Consider the following 8,326-nt stretch of genomic DNA (forward strand, 5'->3'; position numbering starts at 1 on the left):
CAACTCTAAAGTTCGAAACAAACAATGCCAAGTGGGAGATATAGTCATGAGAAACACTAAAGCGAACCTGTCAACAGGCCAACGAGGCAATATAACACTAAATTGAGAGGGCCCATACAAGGTTGTGAAGAAAATAGGGTCCAGGGATATTAACAAGGACATCAGGATGGGAAGCTTGTACCGCAAAGATGGAACGCCAGACACTAGAGAAACTTTTATATTTAAGAAAATGTAAGCCAAATTATATGCTTCCATTTCCTACAATCTTCTTCATGCCTCTGTTTTGCAACATCTTATACACGGTATCATGCATAAGAGAAAATGAATGAAAGCAGTAGAACAAAAACATAATATTTAGATATCTTGTTATGAATACTTAGCAAAATTTTTCAATTTGCATAATTTCAAACCCTAAATGAGTCTGTAATCCCGTAAAAGAATTAAAGTGAGATTTGATTTAAATACTAAGAAGGATTATTATGTTGTCTACAATTCCAACTGGGGAGATGGCTAGTCATGGCTATTGGAGCAGTTGACTCCACAAGTAGAGACATAGATGTATTCATTGGTAGAATGATAGATTGGACTAGACCCAAGATGAATTAATTTTGAGTCCATTTCTGAATTAATTCACTTGTAATGTCCATGGTGTGATTTACCTAAATCCTGAGTTAGTCACTGACCATGTTGTTAGCTTAGAAGGAGCAACTCAAAATCGTCGATAGGGAGGTTGAATTGGCCTTTGAGAAATTTTGGTGGAAGCAATGAAAAATATTCAACAAATAACACAAGGATTTATAGTGGTTCAACCCTAATTGCCTACTCCACTACTCTAGCTTACCACAATTAAGGATTTCCCCAAATTCACTAATTTGGCAACCTTTGAGGACAAAATTTAACCTTACAATCTCTCTTAAGATTTATGCCTCAAATCTTAATATACAACTTCCTTAGGTTTCTACCCAAACCTTAAGCTGCAAACCCTCTCTCAAAGAGAAACAAATAACCAAACAAAGAAACAATCCTTACAATATTAGGATGTTTTCCAATTAAGCACAAATACAAAGAAGGACACTTGAGCTAAATGAATACAATGAAAGCTCACAAGTGTTTACAAGAAAATGTATGAAAGAAGTAAGCTCTAAGTTGTTTTGATTGATCTTTAAGCTTTGCACATGTCTCTTGTTATTGTTAAACCTTTGGAAGATGGTATTTATACCCTTTAATTGATTTCCAACCGTTGTGATTGTTGTAGAAGTGAATGTAGCCATTAGGAATGAAATACCAGGTCATTAACTTCACCTGCAACAGAAAGTATCAATACCTACTAGAAGGGTATCAATATTTTTTGTAATTAATATTGTTAAAGTAGGAATATCGATACCTTAGGAAATATATCGATACCTTAAGAAAAGTATCGATACTGGATTGATACCTACCAGGGTTTAAAAATGGCAGAATGTCAATTTGGTATTGATTATTAGAGGGGTATTGATATCCTGTAAAATATCGATACTTAGACAAAAAGTATCGATACTTTTTGTCCTGGAGCAATTCTATCTTGTTTGAAAATTGTTAAAACATATTTGAAAATATTTGACTTAATTGAAACCATTTCAAATTGATTTTTATGAAATTGCTCAACTTTACTTTTATTCAAAAATACTTCAATTTGTTATAACAAAACATATTATCCAATAAGGCTTAGTTTAACAATCTCCCTTTTGATATAACACAACATTTTGTAAATTTGTTTTTGAATATATTACTCCTCCTTAATAAAATTCATTTTCAATTTAAGCTCCCTTATAAAAAATCATTTTCAATTTAAGGCATAAATATTTGGAGCATAATGTGACATTCATTTTGCTTTGAAAACATGGTCACTAAAATTGGCATATAAGCAATCAATCGACCATAAAATTTACCATTCTCTTCTCCCCCTTTTTGTTATCTCAAAAAAAATAATCAAGTAAAACTTAAGAGGAAAATAATATGGTTAGTCCAAATATAGATATATTAAAAATAAAGAACAAATGAACTACCATACCAAATAACAATAAGGTGCAATCACATAGAATTTGCATTTGTTCACCTTGAAACGATTGCACTTTACCTACAAACATAGAATTAAGTTTTTGGTACCCAATATCTTTTGGGTCCATAATCGTTAGTCTTCAAAATCCTAGTCCCTTTAAGTATCCAATTTGAAAGAGCTACCTTGTCTTGAGTAGCACTAAGTCCTTTAGGTACCCATACAATTTTAATAAGTTTTCCCTTGTAAAATATTGAGGGACTTCTATGTTTATAAAAAGTAAAGTTATTTTTAATAAATTTTGTTTTGAATTTTCTCTTTTTTTCAAAAAATTTATTAAAGTGAGCTTTTTCACTCTTAAGCAACTCAAATTGCTGTTGATGATCCTCATGAACTTTTGAAAGTAAATTATGCAAGTCAAAATTTTTCTTTCCAAAGTCATTAATAATTTCTTGAATTTTGTTTACTTTCTCTTCAAGTTCATGATTGGTTTTGGAAAGTAAGTCATTTTCATTTCTCAATTTTGAAATATTTTTCTTGTGTTTTGACATCATGACTTTAAATTCCAAACCCAATTCATTATAGGCATCTTGCAACTTATCAAAAGAATAATCATTTAAAGTAGATGAGTTAGAAGTTACTTTAGGATCATTGATGGTCATAAGGCATAAGTTTGTTAATTCATCATCAGATGAATCTTTATCACTCCAAGCAACAACATAAGCCTTTTGTTTGCTAGACCCCTTCTTTTTAAGTTGAGGACAATCATACTTGATATGTCCCGGTTTCTTGTACTCATAGAAAATAATGGGATCTTTCTCCTTGGTAGATTCAAGCTTGAGTCCTTCCTTCTTTTAAAATTCTCTTCCTCTGTTAGACCTCATGAATCTCTTGAATCTTTTAGCAAACATCCCCATCTCTTTATCTTCATCCACCTCTTCACTTGATTCACTATCATTGTTAATGGTGGATTTTAGAGTTTTACCAACATTCTTCTTCATAACTCTTTCTTCTTCAGTCCCTTTGTTAAGCCTCATCTCATGTGTAAGCAAAGAACTGATGAGCTCATACTATGACAAAATTTCCAAATTCTTTGCATATTCAATTGCGGTCACCTTGGCATCCCATGATGTAGGTAAGCTATGAAGCACCTTCCTTACCACCTCTTCATTTGGATAAGTCTTCCCATAAGACTTCAATTCATTTATAATAATTGTAAATCGATCAGACATCTCCTTGACATCTTCTTTGGGCTTCATCTTGAAATTTTCTTAGTTGAGAGCAAGGATTCCAAGTTTAGACTTCTTCACTTAGCTAGTGCTTTCATGGGTGAACTCAAGCTTGTCCCATATCTCCTTGGCGTTTGAACAAGATGAAACTCTACTGTACCCATCCGAACCAAGTGCACAAAATAGAGTATGCATTTCCTTGGCATTTTGTTACATGTTCTTCCTATCTTCATCATTCCATTCATTCTTGCTCTTTAGAACAAAAATCTCTCATTCTTTCTTTTGAGGTATGGTTGGACCATCCATGATGATGTCCCACACGGCATAATCATTGGCTTGTATAAACAAGGTCATTCTAGTCTTCCAATAAGAATAATTTGCATCATTGAAATAAGGAAGTCTATTGATGGATTGAGACTCACCAGGGAATATTGACCTGGAAGTAGATGTCATTGTTTTCGAATAAGTTGATAATCATTTTGAGATTTTTTGAGGATCTTATCTTGGTTGTTAAACCATCTTTAGAGGCTAGCTCTGATACTAATTGTTCGCTTGGAAGGATCAACTCAAAATCTTCGATAGGGAGGTTAAATTAGCCTTTGAGAAATTGTGGTGGAAGTAATGAAAAATCTGTAACAAATAACACAATAATTTATAATGGTTCGACCCCAATTGCCTACTCCACTACTTAGCTTACCACAACTAAAGATTTCCCTAAAGTCACTAATTTGGCAACCTTTGATGACAAGGTTTAACCTTACAATATCTCTTAAGATTTATGTCTCAAATCTTAAGATACAACTCCCTTAAGGTTTCTACCCAAACCTTAAGTTGCAAACCCTCTCTCAAAGAGAAACAAATTGCCAAACAAAGAAACAATACTTACAAGATTAGGATGTTTTCCAATTAAGAACAAATACAAAGAAAAACACTTAACCTAAATGAATACAATGAAAGCTCACAAGTGTTTACAAGAAAAGGTATGAAAGAATTAAGCTCTAAGTTGTTTTGATTGATATTTAAGCTTTGCACATGATACTCTCTAATTGATTTCCAACTGTTGTGGTTGTTGTAGAAGTGAACGTAGCCCTTGGGGGTGAAATACTAGGTCATTAACTTCACCTGTAGCAACGAGTATCGATACCTACTAAAAGGGTATCGATATTTTTTAATTAATGCTAATTTCAGTGACTGTTGGAGCAGGAATATCGATACCTTAGGAAATACATCGATACCTTAAGAAAAGTATCGATACTGGATCAATACCTACCAAGGTTTGAAAATGGCAGAATGCCAATTTGATATTGATTATCAGAGGGGCATCGATATCTTGTAAAATATCGATACTTAGACAAAAAGTATTGATACTTTTTTCTCCTAGAGCAATTCTATCTTGTTTGAAAATGTTTGACTCAATTGAAACCATTTCAACTTGATTTTTATGAAATTGCTCAACTTTACTCTTATTCAAAAACACTTTAATTTGTTATATCAAAACATATTATCCAATAAGGCTTAGTTTAACACATGCATGTGCAACTCATGTGCTTTGATATAAGTGGAGGCTTTTGCTCTAAAAATGATCAAGCCCATAGCCGGTATGTTGAGTACATGACTTATGTGTAGCATGGCTTTACTAGCAACAATGGAATTTATAGCTCAATTATAGAGTTAATGATATCCTCTCATTGGCATTGTGTGGATTGATAAATATGGAACATGGCCACAAGTTGCTTGTTCTCAAATGAGCAATTTATCACAGCCATTTGTTGACAGTGATCACATTAATCATTAAAAAGACACAATGGTGACAATGAGATAAAATAGGATTGTATTAAATGAACAGATTTAACTCAAAGGAATCAAGAATATCATATGAGGGTAACACACACATGATGAGGTCATTGGAAAAAGCAGTTGGATGAACTGCTTTCATAAAGAGTATACAATAAGGAGTTTTCAATCATGGTACTTCTTGTGGATTGACTCCATGATTAAGTAATTGTGAATTATCGGAACGATACTTCTGAACATAATTGCAATTACTAGAACCTAATTGTATATGTCTGATTTGTCCCTCCGCTAGCTCAACAAAAGCTCAATCGGACAACATTTGAATCAAAAGAAAATTCTACGACTTTAAAATTAATTTAATTAAGTCGATTTATTCGATGAGAAATTAAATTAGGTAGTCATGAGAATTGTTCAACTAGAGAATTTGATTAAAGAATTTTCTTGAAAATTAATTTGAAAAATCTAAGTAAGTTTTGGAAAAATTAATTTTGATCAAGTAAAATTAAATTAATCAAATTAATTAAAATTAATATGATATTTTTGGAAATTAATTTTCAAGTCAGACAATTGGTCCAATGGGTAATTGAACTTGAAAATTGGACCTGAGATCGTAAATTGGGTCTGGGAGCTCAAAAATCGAGATCAAGACCCAAGAACTGGTTGAACTAGTCCCAGTATGTGAATCCAGGCCAACGGTCCAACTGGTGGCTAGACCAGACCACTCGAATCGTCACTAACCCGGACCGAACCAGCTCAGGGTGTTGTAAGGGTGTCGCACCTACATCACCGAACACGGGGGTGCCGACGGCTACGACGGTAATGTCCCGGTGGCCGGCGGCAATTGGTCTTCAGTGATTGAGCAGTGGAAGAGTTAAACTCCTATTGATACTCTACCAGAGAATTTGATTTCAGATTAACTATTCTAAAAATAATATTATTTTAATATTAAATTTAATTTAATTTTTATCTTAATAGTATTTTATTAATTTAATATTAAAATAATTATCTTAATATTAAATTTAATTTAATGTTTATCTACATTATTTTAATAAGATTTAATATTAAATTTAATCTAATATTTATCTTGATAAATATTATATTAATTTAATATTAAAGTGATTAAGTTTAATCATAGTTGAACTCTCTAAACTCTTCCTATATAAAAAGAGTCTTGGGTCATTATTTTACACACACTTGAATTCAAGAGAAAGTTGTAGAGAGAAAATTCTCTGAAGAGATTATTTCAGAAAATTTCTAGAGAAATTTTTCTGATTTACAACTTGACTCAAAAGTTTAAAGAAATTACGAAATTACCCCATTGATAATTTTTGTGAAAAAGTTTTTGATTTGAAGCAAGCCTATACTCGGCAGACGTGAGCTTGAGGATAGCGGAGAAGACTACTCGGTCAAAGCGCTCATCCTCAACGAATTGAAAAGGTACAATCTTATCTTGTTTTGGAAAAATTTTTAAAAGTCTGGTTTTTCCCTAAATTTATTTTCCGCTGCGTTTTCCAAACCTATTTTTTCCAACAGGGATTCCTTGGTGTTTTGCAAAGTATAGTATCTTAGGATGGGTAGTCTAGTTAAGTTGTGAAAGCCTGTACAAGTTCTAGAAGGCTCTTAAGTGAAGAAGCTCCCTCCGTTTCAGACACAAGATCATGAATTCTATCATGATCCACCAAGAAGACATTATGAGTTGTCCAAGAGTTATGTTGTAGTATTTGAGGACCTCACAAACAATAGGGTGGGTAGGCAAATGGAACCTTTCCTCCAGGATATATAGTGGTAAGTAGAACTCAATGTTGGAATAATCTGGTTAAGAAAACAGTTTTCAGTTCTAATAGAAGTTTAAAAATTTTGAAAACCGATCCAAATTGTGATATTTATAGCAATAAACCTTTTTGTGAAAAATACATCTATTTTGTGCAAAATGGATCTGTATTGTTCCTAACTTTCAATCGAAAGACTTTCTCTGTTATCCTTGTACCTCGAATTGTACCAAGTGCGGGCTCAAGCAACACAAACCAAACACAGAACAAGAAATGTTTTAGTTACTTTCAGTTGGAAAGTAATTCTCTCAATAGAAACTGACAAATTTTGTAATTCTCAGAAAATAGTATTTATTCTAAGAAAAAAATTCTCACTACTTTCTGGCAAAAGAACAATATATAAAACTTATGTGTAAATAGCTCTACAAAATCATCTATTTATAGGGAAAGATAGGAGAATCATGGTTGAATAAGGGTTGCACAGATAATATTTATTTAATAGGAAACACTCTCCTAGTAAACATTATTAGGGTTGTCGCCCCTCACTTATCATATGAGGGAATTAGACCTCTCATGTATTTGTTCACATTATATGTACTTCTTAGACTTTTGACTCAACACTTTACAATTTAATTCAACCCAATATTTGTTTTTATTTCCCAAAATAAATATTATTTAATTAATTTAATTAATCAAATTAACTAAATCATTTTCTCAATTAAATAATTTTCTCAACCCAATTCTAATTATGTTAAAGTCATGACAATTTTTTGTAAAAAATCTATGAGAAAATATATTTAATTTTCATATTCAATGGATTCATAATAACTAATTAATTTCATTTCATTTTCGAACTTCAATTATTTAATATAATTAAATAATAATTGAAAACCCTAAATTAATTCTCAAGTCATTTCTATACTTAATGAGAAAACTTGTTCATTTGTGAATGCGACCCATTTCTATAACTTCATCATTTCAACTTTCTTTATTCATTTGATTCTACATGCAATTCATTTCTAGTTCCAACGAGCTAGTGGAGAAATTGATTTATATTAAGTTTTAACTTTTCGTCTATTAATCATAAACTCATTTAGTCACGAAGTCATTTCACTATACTATCATAATTGAGCTCTCCCTAATTACATACCATTACGAAGCTACTTAACCAGTACTTGTCCAATGACCTTATCATTAGTGTGTTACCTTTATAGGATATCCTTAATCTCTTTGGGATAAATTCGCTCTCCTATGTGATCTTATTTTATCTCATGATAACCATTACATCTTCTTTCATGAAAAGTTAATTACTATCAAATGGTAATAAAGTCATTTATCACAAAGACAAATGACCCATGGCCACGTTTACTTTTCATCTATCATGTAATACCAATGAGAGGATACCATTTACCCATTAGTTGGGCTATGAACTCCACTATTATGAATGACGCTACATACTACAAAAGTCGTATATCCAACACACCAGCTTTCGATTCCTT

This window comes from Gossypium raimondii, chromosome 4 (assembly GCF_025698545.1).
Source record: "Gossypium raimondii isolate GPD5lz chromosome 4, ASM2569854v1, whole genome shotgun sequence".
Lineage (NCBI taxonomy): Eukaryota > Viridiplantae > Streptophyta > Magnoliopsida > Malvales > Malvaceae > Gossypium > Gossypium raimondii.